Source organism: Carassius gibelio, chromosome A16 (assembly GCF_023724105.1).
Source record: "Carassius gibelio isolate Cgi1373 ecotype wild population from Czech Republic chromosome A16, carGib1.2-hapl.c, whole genome shotgun sequence".
Classification (NCBI taxonomy): Eukaryota; Metazoa; Chordata; class Actinopteri; order Cypriniformes; family Cyprinidae; genus Carassius; species Carassius gibelio.
Window position 1 is genome coordinate 7,326,684 of NC_068386.1, and position 16,017 is coordinate 7,342,700.

Genomic DNA, 16,017 nt, shown 5'->3' on the forward strand with positions numbered 1-16,017 from the left:
CTTTAGTACTTGTACTTAAGTGTGGTGCTTAAAGAGCACTTCTACTTCTACTCAAGTCACTTTTTTGATAGAGCACTTGTACTTTTACTCAAGTATGGTTCTCTAGTACTTTATACATCTCTGTATATATATATATATATATATATATATATATATATATATATATTTTTTTTTTTTTTTTCCAGTCAAATGTAATGTGATTTTTATAATTATCATAATTTTTAACAGTCAACTGCACAAACAGAAATAACCTTATGCACCTGAGCTTATATGATTAACTATAATGTGTAACTGGTCTTTTCGGTTGGTTGCTGTTTTCCACACTATACAGTATATAGAAGTTATTATGAAAGCTTGTTTCTGTCATGGAAAAAAAAAGTAAAAAAAAGGTTTTTTGAGATATCAAGTGAGAATGGCATAATACAGCATAAAAAAATCTGAATTTTGAGATATAAATTCCGAATTGCAAGATGCTCATAAACTTTCAAATCTGAGAAGAAAAGATCAAATTGTGAGCTATAAAGCGGCAATTACCATTTTTGTTTTTATTCTGTGGTGGAGATGTCAACTCAGAGGAAAAAAAAAAACTCTGAATTGCGAGAATTATCTTAGTTAATGTCAATTCTGATTATATTTCTTGCAATTTAGACCAGAGGAGAGTATATCTTAATTGATCTCTCCTCTGTGGCTCGTTCATTAAAATACAGTCAAAGTGATTGTTCCGGGTTTGTGTATGATGCTGATTGGTCTTGAAAGGCAGGAAGCCTGCGAACAGATGAAGACATGGTACAGTAATTTGTATTTTTAGTCACGGTTGCTGGACCCATTTGATACTAATTAAATCACATACTTTATTTACCCAGCTAGCTACTTTTGATAGTGTCTAATGTAGTTTCAATCAATAAATGTCTTCAAAAAGGAAACATTTTTATCTTAATGTCTTTGAAAACATCACCAGAAAGGCTACAGTTGATGTTTATTAGCAGGTTTAAGAAACAGAAAACAAGAGCATGTAGTCTAGCGGTAAGCATGAGGCAACTTTGTATTTATTGTCAGTTTAATTGCTGTCATTTAAAGCCACGGGCAACTAACCTTGCCGAAGGCTCTAACGTATATATATCCATCTGTAAATATTATTTTGCAAAGTTTAAAAACAACTTGCATATGAGTAGACAACCTTAGCAAGAGCTTTTCAAAACTTGCTGGATAATGCGTCATGTGGCGGTGTTAAATTCATGCTGATGTTTATGGCTGTTTACTTAGAAATGCACCTGGCAACTTTATTGACCGTGAGAAAAAAAACCTTATCATAGGTTTCTATAGGAGTTTCTATTTAGAGATAGCTATGTTCGCAGATCTCTAAAGATGCCATGTATATAGATGGATAGATAGATAGATAGATAGATAGATAGATAGATAGATAGATAGATAGATAGATAGATAGATAGATAGATAGATAGATAGATAGATAGATAGTAAATCATCTTTATATTATTTGTATGAATGGCTTTTAAAGGGGATATAGTGCCCTACAGTATATCCCCTTATATACTTATTTTATGGTCTGATAACAGTTGGTCTTTATCAATTATTTATTCAACATTCAGTCATTGTTAAATAGATGTTTTCACTTGAACAATATTTCAATAATTGTATAATTAAAACAGGCCATAATTGTTTGTGGTTTATGAGCATCTGGCTAATTACCTCTGTAATAGCTTTATCATGCTGTTAAATGTGATCTCTGCTAGTGTTAACCTTTTTGTTGCACAATGTTTTGATTTACTAAAAAAAAAAAACAAAAAAAAAAACCTGGGGACTTGCTAGATAACTGTGGGGGCGAATTTAATATTTATATACAGAATTCTGTGGGGTTATACAGCTGCAGTGATTATTTCCTTCATTTATAATATGGTACGTGCTTATCTTAAAGTTTGTTTAAAATGTCCAGCTTTTGAGTTGTTTGAGACTAAACTGTCACGCTGTCAGTCTCTGTTTTCCTGGGTGTTACCTGGTGAGCTCACTTCTCCTTAGGCACTTCACCATACACTGTTAGAAATGTCTGTAAATTTAACAGTATTTAACTGTAAAATGAACTGTATTTTACTGTAGGACAGTTATACAGCATATTACTGTATTTTAAAGTAACATTTTGGGGAATACCCTCTTGGCGACACTAAATTACAGTATTTTTAATTTACTGTAAATTTAAATACAGTAAAGAAAAAATGAGCGCGAAACCTGACCAATCACAGATCAAGTTTTATATCCCACTTGGAGAAAGAAGAAAACAAGACACACAGATGCGAAAAGAACCAGTCAGATGCAAAGGTGGGTACAAATATTACTTCTTTTACTTTAAATATATTATATCTTTGGTTTAACTAAAACAAAAATATAAATAAAAAAAACGCTGCCACTGTATGGCGCGCAGTCACCTCACATTTATGCTGTGAAGAGAGCTAGAGAGAGTTGTGGTGACACTGTGCAAACATTCATATTTCTTTCCTTTCTTTCCCTTTTCTGAACGTTTCACCGTCAAAATATGGACATTAACGGGTCTCTGCCTTGGGTTTGACCACTCCAGGAGCTGGTGAGTGTTCATGTGAACTGTTAGCCGAACAACAAAGCTTTCGTGGATTTAGCTTAAAGTCAGTCGGATTTTTTTCCCGCTATTATCGCTTGCTGTTAACTGATTACCCCATATAAATGCACGTCATGCTTGTAGTGCTAAAGTAAAACCCGCAATGTTCGTGTCGTGTGCAAACACTGGCGTCTCTGTGGAGACATTATACGCCTTTATTAATCATGCCAAAGGGCATAAAAACACGGCGAACTTAAGGTTTTCGTGTGCAGGTCCTGAATGCTCATACACTTTCCAAAGGCTCTCCGCCCCTCAGTCTCACATTTAACGTTACCGCAAACACATAAAGTTAAGGAAACTAAACAACCAAGAGAAAAATATGTCTACTTCAAATGTAACATTTGTTCTGTACATCAGCATCGGGAGAATAACATAATCTCGTTCGCGAAAATGCGCCGCAAATGGCACAGAACACAATGGAAATGTTTTCAGGGGACCCCAGTAAGTGACGAACCCGACTGTATACATCCAATGCGCGATCAACGGGTGTCCGAATTCATTCACAGCTTCAAGTGAACCGTATTAGTGGACTAATGTAGAAATGAGTGAATGAGTGTTAAGGGGGCGATTTCGGATTTAGCCAACGTAATTTCCTCATTATTTTAACCTGGGATGTTCTCCTGACAAAGCAGCATGGTGTCTATCAGCTTAATAGCTGTACTTAGGACATAAATGTCTTATTATTGCTGTTAACATAACTGTTGCAAATAAATACATTTTAAACAAAAAAAGTTTTCGTAATATGCTTTATTTATCTGTGTGTGTCTCAACTTTAAAATGAGCTGTTTCATCTTTGGACCCTACATTACCTTACATTTCTTACCTATGAAACTTATTTAAACATAACATTAAATTTTTTTTTACAATGTTACTAATGTATAGATTAATATCTCACCCTCATGTTCTTTTTACATTTTTTATATTGTATATAAAGTTGTATGTCATAAATATGTAATCTCTGTATTTTTTGCAAGAAAACAAAAGTAGACATTGAGTACTAAACATGCTCCATCCGGGTTCGTCACATATTGGGTCCCCTGGAAATATTTCCTTTGTGTGCTGTGCCATTTGCAGTGCATTTCTGTATTTGGTTGTGTTGTGAGTATTTGGTTGTTTTGTTAGACATTTTTCACATCAAATGATCTAACTTTTTTTTCTGTTATGTAAAGGTTAAATGATAACCCTGACAACAGCAAGTGCTCCTCAAAGTTCCACGTCATCAGAAGAAGTGGGAAGATGGTGCAAAGGAAAAACTCTGGTCTGAACCCTCATGTATCCTCCTTCATTAAAGGGATAGTTCACCCAAAAAATTAATTCACCCATTAATAACTCACCCTCATGTCGTTCCAAACCCGTGAGACCTCCATTTATCTCCTCTGTCCCTCCATTGAAGCTGTGTGTTCGGTCTGCTGTCCATGTCCAGAAAGGTAAGAAAAACATCATCAAAGTAGTCCATGTGACATCAGAGGGTCAGTTAGAATTTTTTGAAGCATCGAAAATACGTTTTGGTCCAAAAATAGCAAAAACTACGACTTTATTCAGCATTGTCTTCTCTTCCGTGTCTGTTGTGAGAGAGAGTTCAAAACAAAGCAGTTTGTGATATCCGGTTCGCGAACGAATCACTCCATGTAATTGGATCCTTTTGAACCAGTTCACCAAATCGAACTGAATCATTTTAAATGGTTTGCATCTCCAATACGCATTAATCCACAAATTACTTAAACTGTTAACTTTTTTTAATGTGGCTGACACTTCTGAGTTCAAACAAACCAGTATCCCGGTGAACTGCTGTGAGGAGAGAACTGAAGATGAACACCGAGCTGAGCCAGATAACGAACAAAATACTGACTAGTTCACGAGTCAGCCACATTAAAAAAAGTTAACAGCTTAAGTAATTTGTGAATTAATGCGTATTGGAGACGCGAACAGTATAAAACGATTCAGTTTGATTTGGTGAACTGGTTCAAAAAGATCCGGTTACATCGAATGATTCATGAACTGGATATCACAAACTGCTTTGATTTGAACTCTCTCACAACAGACCCGGAAGAGAAGACAATGCTGAATAAAGTCGTAGTTTTTGCTATTTTTGGACCAAAATGTATTTTCGACGCTTCAAAAAATTCTAACCGACCCTCTGATGTCACATGGACTACTTTGATGATGTTTTTCTTACCTTTCTGGACATGGGCAGTATACCATACACACAGCTTCAATGGAGGGACTGAGAGCTCTCGGACTAAATCTAAAATATCTTAAACTGTGTTCTGAAGATAAACGGAAGTCTCGTGGGTTTGGAACGACATGAGGGTAAGTTATTAATGACCTAATTCAGATTTTTGGGTGAACTATCCCTTTAAGGAGTTTGTGGATTTCAGCTGGCAAAACTATTAAGCTACTAAGAGCAAATACATTCTACACAGGAGTTTTCTGAATTAGTAAATTTTTAAGATTGTTCTTATGACTGAATCTGTTCATGTCTGTTGTTTTAAAATGCTCTTAATATGAAACTTTTATGTATAAATGAAATGTATTCAAGTTTTTGGAAAACTGAAAGTACAATCTGCCAGAATATTAAAATGTTATTTCAAGTATTACAATTTAACTATTAAACCAATAAAAGAAGTTAAACAGTCTTTTGTTTCTTTTTATAGTTTTTACTACTGAGACATGAGACCTGTTGAAATACAATAATTTGTAAAGTTTTACAATACATAATAAAAGTGAACCAATTACAGTAAATTTCACAGTGTAAAGTAATATTTTATTGTATTAAAATATATAAAAGGAGAAAAAAAAACATAATTGTGTTTTACAGTAAAAAAATATATTACTGCAAACACATTTACAGCAAGTTAAATGGTACTGTAAATATGAATACAGTATTTTTACTGTAAGTTTAATTTACAGTAAGTTACTGGCAAACTGCTGCCAGTAAGTTACTGTAATTTCTACAGGAAATTTTTTACAGTGTAGGCACTATGTCACCTCTAGTCTGGTCCTGTCTTCACAGTAATTGCACTCCAGTTAATCGCACAGCTGCAGGAAATCTGTTGTCGTTAGTCTTATTATAAATAGCTGTCCTTCCCTGTTGTTTGTATGGAGTCCTTACCCTTCGTGTACCTATGTCCTCGTCTTCCGAGACTTCCCCTTACCTCCGAGATCCCGTTCCATTTCATCCGGTTCCTCCTTTTGCTTTGTTTTGTTTTGTTTGTCTCCTTGGACTGTCTATTTTGTATTACCCTTTTGTCATTAAATACCAGCAATTGGATCTTACCCTCTCCTTGTGTTTCCTATACCCAATCGTCCCATAAACATGACATGAATCAGAACTTGAGCTTGGATTAATGATGGTCAAATCAGTTATTGAACCTAAATGTTAAACCCTTTTATTTAAAATCTAAAATGTATTATAAAATCTTCTCTTTTTTTTTTTTTTTTTTTTGCAGTATTATGATTTCAGTAAATGATTGCTACATCCTAACCTTTTTAAACCTTTATCCTGATCTTGTCTTATTTCTGTTAATGGTCCTCTTTCACTTGCCACTTTATAATTTGTGTTCATTCAGGTGAATATGATCTTTCATTGTTCGAGAGAAATTTTCATCCAGGTCAAGAGTGATAATCTTCCTGTTCGTTGTACTGGAGAGGATGACACATTTTAGCAAGAAGGTCCTAAACCCGTCGTGATTCAGCCACTTGATCCTGCTTAATGCCATTGGCCCTCCCATTCAGATTTGGAGATTAATCCTCTTCTGATAACAAAGAACAGATGATGTAAACAAAAGCCTCTTCCAAAACAAGCATCAGTACATCTTAATTTCTGGAAGAGGTGGACAATTTTTGTCAAAGCTTTGTTTGATAGGCATCCATTGAGCATTGATTGTTTTACCAAAACACACAGTATCAACAATATCCCAGCCATAGGGAAGTCTTTATTTCTCAGATTTTCTTTGATGTAAGAGAATTTTGTCTAGTAAAAGTTTGTGCAACATAGCCCATTAATGGTGACATTAGAAAGCTTCATTGCATTTCAAAAGCTTCTAACATCCACATGTGTGAAATTCCACAAACAGCTTTCAAATTTTACCCCTTTTTCTCTCTTCCTCCAGTTCTTTTGCTTTTGATTTCTTTTTTTTTCTCTCTCTCGCTTTCAATCTTTCTTCCTCTTTTATTAATAAAGCTGTGTGTAATAAAACTGAGGGAACATAGATTACGGGGATAACATGAATTTCGGCAGACATTTCTAGTAAACAGTGCGGCAGATCTGGCTGAATGCCTGTGGCAGAAATTGCAGCTGAATTATTTTTGTGTTTAAATAGTTTTTCCTTCTCTCCATGCTTTTGTTTATTACCTTTGAGTTATTTTCTGAGTCCAGATGAGTCTAATTGCCAATTTGTCTCAGTAACATGTTAACACACATGAGGACCAAAATAGGGGTGAAAAACAGAAGGATATTTGGAGAGCAATCATTTCCACTATGCATAATATTGTCTTTTTTTAAGAAATAAGTTTCTTACTATATTGTTATTATAATCATAGTTAATTATATAGTAAAGTATCATGGATTTTAACATGGGTGGACTGTTGTATTGACCAATCAGCATCCAGGACCAAGCATCATGTCCAAAAAATGAGCGTAAAATTGTATTATACTACTGAATTATGGCCTTTTCCTAGGCTTTAACAGATACAGTAGTTCACCTGAAAATGAAAATTCTTTCATCATTTACACTCCCTCATATCACGTCAAGTCAAGCCACCTTTATTGATATAGTGCTTTTGTGTCAAAGCAGATTTACAGTGTAAATCAGGAAAAACATGCTGGTAATGTAAAAGGGCAAAAGAAACGTCAGTCTTTTCTCTAGGTTAAAGTCAGTTTATCGTTGATTCAGTGATGTCATCATCCATTATGTCATTCAAAAACTTTATGACTTATTTTGTGTCCCACAGCAGAAAGAAGGAGAGTAGATTACAAAATAAGATTTTTTTTTTTTTTTTTGGTGGACTATCCCTTTAAGAATGCTGACAGATTTCACTTTGAATTAATTTACCTTGAGCTAGCAGGGTTGTAGCCTACACAGTTTGTTTCCTTTGCTATGTTGTTGTTGTTTCTTTAGGATGTTGAATGGGTGATGCTTATGGGTTTGCTATCTGTCAGGAAACAGTGTCGGACTGCAAAAACAAAACAAGCGTATACCTGACAAACAGGCTCAATTTAGCTGCTCTGTTCTGTTAGTAGGAGTGGGATTAAGTGAGCAGATGAGACCTTGTCAGAACAAAGAACCAAAGTACAAACCAAATTTGCAGTCCTGCTCTAGGCTGGACTTTCAAACACAAATGGGCGGATACAGTGACCATTACAAGTCTCTAAATACAGCCAGGGCACTTTATGTTTAGTAAATGAAGCGTCTGGAAGTCGTTAAGGTGTTTGGTTTGAACACACAAGGGCCAGGATGGCGTTAGTCCACATAGGTGGTCCACCCAATCTTAGTTGTCTTAGAAACTTGAGATGATGTTAAGGGTGAGTAAATGTTGACGGAAATTGAATTTTTGGTTGAAGCATTAAGGATACTGACTCATAAACTTCATGCAAACTCTCTCTTTTACACACAGTGAAGAGCAGATGCAATTAAGCTGAAGTCACGGTGCCTCACCATGTCATCAAAGCGGTGCAAAATAAATGGATGAATAAAGAGTTAAACCAGGTGTAAACCTCTGAGACATCGCAGGGAATTGTTTTTTTGTTTGTGACTCGTTCCAGTCTTTCGTCTGTAGCCATCTGCTGAAGTCAGTAACTGTGTCCCTGGAGCTATGTTTATTCAAAGCCTCTATTTTGCATCTCTTAAGACATGATTTGTTTTCTGCAGCCAGCAATGAAATGATGAAGCTTCAATTCAATGTACACTTGTTCCCTTTTAATTATTTAAAATATTTTAATATATGTTTAATTGTATCTAAAATCATGCAAAAGCCCCTTATATTTGTGTTATACATGTTTCTCTCTTATGCACATGTATTAGCTACATTTTTACATTTGTAACAACATTTTAAAACTAAATTTCTTTAAATTACAACAATTTTGTCTTTCTTTCTTTTCTTTCTCTCCTATGCACAATTGTTTATTTTTATTTTTTTTTACATACAAATAAAGGTGCTGTATGTAGGATTGACACCGAGTGGTGGAACTAGGTTTCACAAACGTAAACAAAGATTGACATTCTGGACATTTTCAAAGGAGAATAACTGAGTGTAGCATTGTTTTTCAGACAAACAAGTATTTTAACATAGCATGTTTCTTAAATATCTGCAAACATATTATGATATGTTTATGCTTTAGTAGAGTCAAAATCTTACATAAAGCACCTTTTAAGCTCTATTTCTGTTTTCATCAGATCAGAATCTGTATTTTCTTAACTGCCATAAATATGATTTCTTGTTTATGAGTGCAGATCAGGCTTAAGTAAATGTTCACTTGTACCATTTTTTTATATTTATTTTACCTTATTAAATATTCCTTTTTTTATTATTAAACATTTACCTTCCATCTGCTTTCTCAGATGCACACTTGTTAGAAATATTGTGATTTCAAGGCCACTTGTAAATGCATTGAGTGGCAGCACAAGAGCAGGCCTGCTGGTCCAGCACTGTCGTCTCTTGCAGCTGTGTTTTGATGCACGCACTTCACTGAGAGGCTGATCAGCAGTCCACCTCTGCTCCTTTTCCATTCCATTAACATTTAATGCTGTCATCCCCATCCTCCGATAAGCACATCTCCCCCACTCCAAGTTGATGAAGGCCACTCACCCACCACACTTTCTGATACTCTTTTATTTGTTCGTATGAATGCATTATTAATAGATGGAGAGGGAGAATGGGTTTGGAGGTAAAATTAAAATGGATTAAGTTTAATGAGTTCCCATGATCTTTATGCAACCTTCCAAGTAACGCATGGATCAACACCTTTTTTTTTTTTTTTTTACAGTAAAACGATGTGATTAGATAATTACAGTGCCTGACCCATGGCAACATGGTCACCATATTGTCTGTATTTTTCTTTTCTTTTTATGCTCTCTTTATCTTCTTTCATTAGTAAGGTGAGGTTGGAATTTGTCGTTTCAATTGCTGTGGTTATTATGATGGCGATGGGTAGCCTCTCTCAAATCTCCGCTCGACTGATTTCTGTGGTGGTGGTGACAGCGTCCAGTAGTGGCACACTGCCAACTAACATTGATTTAGATAGGCCTGACATTTTAGCCAGCGCTGTGCCAGAGTGAAAATAACAAGGATGCCCACATCATTTGCTTAGCAGAAGACTTTAGAGGTTGATTTGGCATTGTGCTGGTTCTCTTCTGTTTTTTAAGGGAGGTCAAAATGGTTCTGTTTACAGCGGGATGCTAGAGAGAATCTGAAACTCACCAGAAGTCTTTTGTGCTTCAGCCTTCCCCATAGCTGGAGCACTGTGGCATTTTTAAACCTCTGTCTCCCCTATTACTTTCCCAGAAATACAGTACTTAGAGTGGACGTGTTATTTTATTACATTTTAAAATTGTTAGTTATTAGTTGAAATGGTTTTAAAAAATAGTTCTGCTGTTCCAAACCTGCATGACATTATTTCTTCTATGGACGCAAAAGGTACATTTTTGAAGAATGGCTTGAATCAGTACTTGGGTCAAGCTCCAAAATGACAAAAAGCACCATTAAAAAGATTGTAAAAATGGTCAGCATTACTCTTTTACTATATAATAAAGTCTACATCTGTTGCCTCACAACTTGTACGAGGAACAGAATGAAAAGTGTCTAAAATGGACTTGCAGTTCTCAGAAAATCTTCACATCTGCTCTATCTCTTTTTGCCTTGATTTTAAGAGAAGTAGAAATGTTTAATGTGTGAATAAATCTGATCTTTCTAATCACTGATTTCACCTGTTCAGTCTGAATGGTTAATGGACTTCAACTCATCGGATTAGAATTGTAGCGAATAACGTCTTAAAGGTGCGGTAGGGAACTTTTGACGCTCTAGCGGTTAATAAACAGAACTGCTTGCGTCTTGCGGAAGAACATCGTAGCCGGAACTACTTCTCTCTGTTTATGTCTATTAAGAATCACAGAGGTACTGGGTTACTCCGCCGCGGTACCCCTGAAGCAATCTAAAATAGTCCGAATATAAACACTTATTATAGGTGCACCCTAGTGATTCAGGACAAGCTAAAAACACGGTTTGAAAAATGGATTCATGGTGTACTCGCTTATTATATAAATTTTTCTACATTTTGAACACAAACAAAGTTACGGACCGCAGCTCTGATTGGTTGTGTTTTCCCGGGAGCGATGGACTTTCTGCAAATGGCAATAGAACCGCTGGGAGGAGCCAGAGGAGCTTGATTTTTTTCACAGATTATCTGTCTCATATTCTACTGTCAGGACATAATGACAGGTTTAATAAATATGTAAAAAATATTTTTTTACAAAAGTTCCCTACAGCACCTTTAAGTATCATTCTGCCAATCCCGCAAAGGCTAAAAAAGTCTTGGTATATAGAGCACAATTCAAATGTACTATTTTTATTATATATTTTATTGCATTTTTTAAGCTTCAAAGCACACGTCTATTCATTGTAACTGCATGGACAATAATAACCAGTATACTCTTCAAAACATAAATTATTTAATTTGATTTAATGTCAATAACAATGTCAGCTAATTCTAGATCAGTTTCCATTCATCTGTCTGACAAGTAGTGGATGGGAGATGAACCTGTTTGAAACTCTAGTTTTGCAGTTCTTTAGGGTGATACTAGTGGTGCAGAAATGACACACTTTAGCTCTGACTTGATGGCCACTGTATTTGTCCTGGCAACACTGGGTGATGTGGTGTCATAAATGTGCCAGTGTTTGTTTGGAGAGCTGATCTTTCCCAGCACTGTGATTTACGAATTCTGGTAGAATGGTACTTTGATATTTTAATGTCATTTTATCATGCAGAAGAGGCATGATTGGACTATACTGGCTGACAACAGAAACCTTGTAATGCCTACTGAACACTGAATGAACATGACAAATATGATCTGAAAAGCACTATACCACTTTAACATGACCTTTAACCATTTTGGATAATCACAAAATAGACACTCTCATCAGTATAAGCAAACAGCGATTATTTCCAAGAATATTTCCAATGGTATTTTGCACTACTGTCAAACAGTGTGCATTTAAGAACCTCAGGAAACTGGCAACATTTCTGATGAATAAAAAATAAATAAATAAAACAAACAAATAAACAAAAAGCCTTCTTGCTTTGTGTGTGCATGCTGCTTTCGTTTCTTTCTTTTTCTCTCCTAGTTTATCAGTCTAGTCTTTGATGGGTCCTTTTGTGTGCGCTCTGTGTGGAAGGCAGGCTATGTGAGAAGAATGTGTGCTGTCCTCGCAGTGTGAATCGAGCATCCATTAACCATTCTTAATCACAATAAGAGCTTCCAAATATTCTGAACATTGTTGGGAGGATGAACCTGCTGGACTATTATTGCAAATGCTGTAAAGATGCACCACCCTCAAGGGAGAACATCTCAGTTTACAGTTTCCATCAAAGTTTGTGTTACATTGAGGTGAAACATGATGGAAGTTGTAGAAAACTATACTGACCTCCTCACATTGTTGCATATTCACTTCAATTCCGCTACACAGGAAATGAAGAACAACACGCAGCATCTTTTTTTTTTATTTTTATGTATTTTTCACAAATGTTCCTTTCACTTATGTCATAACAGCACAGGACTGTAAAAGCACTTCCATGTTCCTACTGAGAGAAAGTGCAATTCATTTACAAGGTCTTACAGGAAGTGCAATCGCAAATCAATAGTGTCAATATGATTTTGTTCTTTTCTGTGTGTGTGTGTGTGTGTCCTTGTGGAATATATATATTTTTAAATGGGTATCATAATAATTAGATGAATTACCAATGTTTATCATCTGTATCTGCACTCTGGCTTTTCTCATTAAATGCAGCTGTATAAGAAGAAGCAATCAAGTCACAATTCCAGTTCATCTTTATTGCTCAGATATACTCCTAACACATGCTTAAAAAAAGTTGAAACATTAGAATTTGCTCATTATGTCTGAAGACAGACTTTAGAGACCTCTGGGATTTGGCGGAGTGCTATCAGATCCCACAGGAACATTACGGTGTGGACCTGCTGACAGTTCAGATGCCACAGAGGAATTCCTTTGTGACTGGAAGTCAAGAGGTGTGTCTGTTTATAAATATTTGAGCGTGTTTGTCAGTGTGTGGAACTAAACTTCCTGGTTCACGACAGTCAAGAACGCTGAGAGTAGTTTTCCATGTGCTATTTCATCTTGCTCACTAATCCATCCAGTTTAAAGAGCCAGTAAAATGAAAATTCTAAGCTTCCTATCACTGTTTATAAGTCCTGTACATTAGGTTTAAATCCATCCAAGGTTAAAAAACATTGTCAATCATACTTCGCGTTGTGATTCGGAGATGCTCGTTGTTCTAAATAAAGTTGGTAATGAACCATCTTTTATGGCCAAACGTTTTGAAAATCCCACTGTACTCACCGAGATTAGAAAAGCAATCATCAGTGAAATGTTGTGAACACAACAAAAGGGATTTGTTGTACTGCTCTGGTGTTGTGGTAAAAATGAATTTTAGCCATTGGTTCTTCTGATTTTCATTCTTTGGCAGTGAAAATAAAACAAACTTGCCTTTACAATTAAAAACACACTGTCTCCTTGACATGATGCTATCACACCAACCAGAGTGTCTGTGTGTGGGGGGTGGGGCAGTTCAGACTTCCGTTTCTCTCAAGACAGTAGGCGGAGATTATTATGCAAAGTGTTCCTAGTGACGTACATAGAGATGGGCAAAAGATTTGAAATCTATAACGACTCGTTTCAGCGATTCAGAGTCGACTCCTTACTTTAGAAGCCAATAACTTTATAAATCGTGTACTTTTTGGTTTAATTACTTTGCACATTGTTTACACTGATGGACAGCTACATCATACACTGTAATACAGGTAATTTTTGATTTCCCATCTGTGTGGCTCTTTAAGCAATAGCTAAATGCTCTGAAATAGCACAGTTTCATAACAGAGTTACAGAGTGATTATTTAAATTAAGTAATTGTCACTCCTTCCAGCACAAACGTGCCTCCTTTATATATAAATTAGGCTCATTGTAGATAAGTAACAAAAGTCAGCAGTATTTGCCCCGTGCTGTTTACCTTTAAAAACAGACCAAAATAGTTTTAAAAAATCCTAAATATACTTGACCTAATAATATTGTGCGCGTTTGTTAAAGTATTAAGCAAAATAATTTTGTGATTCATGTAACGATTAATTAAAAGGGAGCGGAGAATCAATATCTCCCTTGAAGGACTTAATTTGATTTCTGCACTTCATCTAATATACTGAAATTACTGACATTACTTAATTCCATTCCTCTACTATCTAGATCAACTATAAATCTCTCAGCACTGCTGATTCCGGTCCATCTGTGCAGTGTCACTGTAAATTAACTGCTCTGATTACAAGGTCTCAGCGGACTATTACATATCATGCTGTTATCCAGCTCAACAATGATAATTCAGATGGACAGGAAGAGCTGTTTGGGGCTCCGCTGACAAAGTGAGCAATTTTTGGATCTATTATAGCAACATGCAGTAAGTGGAATGCCATATGACCCGAAGTCTTATTTTAATTTTACCCTGACATTGATCTAGTGAGCAGGATCAAGCAAAGCCAGAAACAGTGACTACTACTGCATCGTGATTAATGAGACTTCAGCGAGAAGTGAATGAGCGTGTTTTCACGTCCATGGAGATGTCAAAGTCATCATCAGGTCTGTTATTTACTAAGCAAGCCAAGTCATGTTCATATGCATTTGCAAATGAGCAGTCTAGCCAGCTGGGACATTCGCTGGAATGTTTAATCGACTTCAGCTGTGCTGATTTAAGCCAATAAGGCCAAGGTCAGTCAAATTGTAGATGGTCGTATATAAAATGTATGTTTGGAAAAATGAATATGAATGTCTGAATATGTCAAAGAACCCTGAAATTAAACAGTACAATTGTTTTCAACATCCATAATAATAAGAAATGTCTGAGGAAAAAACAACAAACAAAAAAACATTATTTCTGGATCATGAATGTATCATGGAAGTCACTGAAAATTCAGCTTTGCCATAAAAGGTATAAATTATATAACAAAATATATTAAATTAGAAAATGGTTATTTTAAATTGTAAAGCTATTTTACAATATTACAGTTTTTATTTTACTGTATTTCTCTTCGAATATATGCATCCTTGGTTAATATTAGACATCTTTCCAAAAAAAAAAAAAAAAAGCAAAACAAAATTCCTTTGATATGGCTTGAGCCTGTTGGGCCACTCCTTGTTTCTAGACAACCTTAAACAAAAATTGTGATATGATCACACATTTGAAGATTTAAGCATTTTACTGTGATTGAGAGGGTCTCATAGAATACTTGGTAACTACATTTAGGTCATTTACCTTTACATTTACATAACTTCACCATGCTCCTTGTGTCTGAACATTTACAAACAATTCTGAAAAAGTATCACACGTTTGTCCTTAAGGAGGTTATAATATGAGGATCTAATGTTAGCATGATGTTAGCTCTAAACTGCTGAATGAGAGTTTGTTAAAATGGTAGGAGTGGGGTAATCTGAGCCAATGGTCCTGGGGTAAGTTGAGCCAGTGGCTCACCCCTTCTTTTGAGTATAAAGTATTATTTTACTGTAATTCTACATTATATTTAATTAATTTTACAGAAAACATTACTTCGATTTTGATCCGTTTTAAGCTTGATTTTGTTCTTTAAACTTAAAATAGGCCTTGTTTATGAAAATTGGCCACTGATTTTTTTATGAAATTGTATTTCCCTGAAATTGTTTTTTTTTCTAATATTTTATTAAATAATAATAATAATAAATGCCTTCAGAGTTGTGAACTGTATCTTTAAATACAACTATTAAGAAGTCATCCATCCATCGATATTGTCCAAACCTATGTCCTTATTAGGGTCACGGGGAGCTGGATCCTAAACCAAAAACTGGACCAGCTCTCCCCATATATACTGTATATATATATATATATATATATATATATATATATATATATATATATATATATATATATATATATATATATATATATATATATATATATATATATATATATAAAAACTTTTGAACAATAGTATAAAACAGGGATGACAACTTCAGGCCTGGAGTGCTGATGACCTGGAGAGTTTAGCTCCAACCCTGAAAAAAAAACCTCTCTTAGTAATCCTTGTTGACCTTGATGAGCTTGTTCAGGTGTGTTTGATTTGGGT